Below are 818 nucleotides of genomic sequence, written 5' to 3'. Positions count from 1 at the left end.
ACAACAACAACAACAACAAAAAGGCCTCTCTCACCCAGGAAACACGCAGAGCGCAAGCGTCGCCCTGTAACCATGGCAACCGCAACGCTGCCGCCTGGAACTACAGAACGTAGCTGTCAAACAAAACCAAAACAGTCCTGACCCGCCACAATATGAAACAGGAAAGTACCGCCGTGTAATCCATTTATTTCAACAAAGTAACTGTATTCTAAATACCACCTTTTTAAACGGTACCTGTAACGGAATACAGTTACTCATATTTTGTATTTTAAATACGTAACAGCGGTACATGTATTCTGTAGCAGTCCCTCGGACCAAGGAAGAAAGAGAGAGAGCCTCGACGGGTGCAGTAATTTTTACTTTGAGATTCATTCAGAATCTAACAGTGCTGAGGTGCACCAATGCACCGTGAAAACTAAACAGAAACACAAAATACATTTTCTTAGACGCTTATTACAAATATGAACTCAAATAATGCAGAAAATACAACAAAATATCAGTTAAGCAAACAAATACAACTTAAAACATGTACCTCGCTCCGCATTCCAAGGGCTGCAAATTGTTAATTTTGCTAGAGTCCGGTATCACGCTGCTTCACGCTTCATTGAGAGCTGCCTACTGGGACATGTGCGCCACAAAACCGGTCTGAGCTGGAAGTGCAGCTTGCCGCTAACTAAACAACAGAGCCCTCTACTGGACACTACGCGTAGCTGTTCAGGCTTAGATCAATAAACAAAACTGGACATTTACACTCCCACCAAATCATGTATAACAAACAACATTCTTTACATGATTTCCAGCTTTAACATATGGACATT

The sequence above is a fragment of the Copadichromis virginalis genome, linkage group LG11, assembly GCF_057382275.1.
Source record: "Copadichromis virginalis isolate Kocher_CV1m ecotype Utaka linkage group LG11, C_Virginalis_male_GT1.1, whole genome shotgun sequence".
Classification (NCBI taxonomy): domain Eukaryota; kingdom Metazoa; phylum Chordata; class Actinopteri; order Cichliformes; family Cichlidae; genus Copadichromis; species Copadichromis virginalis.
This window is presented reverse-complemented; position numbering follows the sequence as displayed.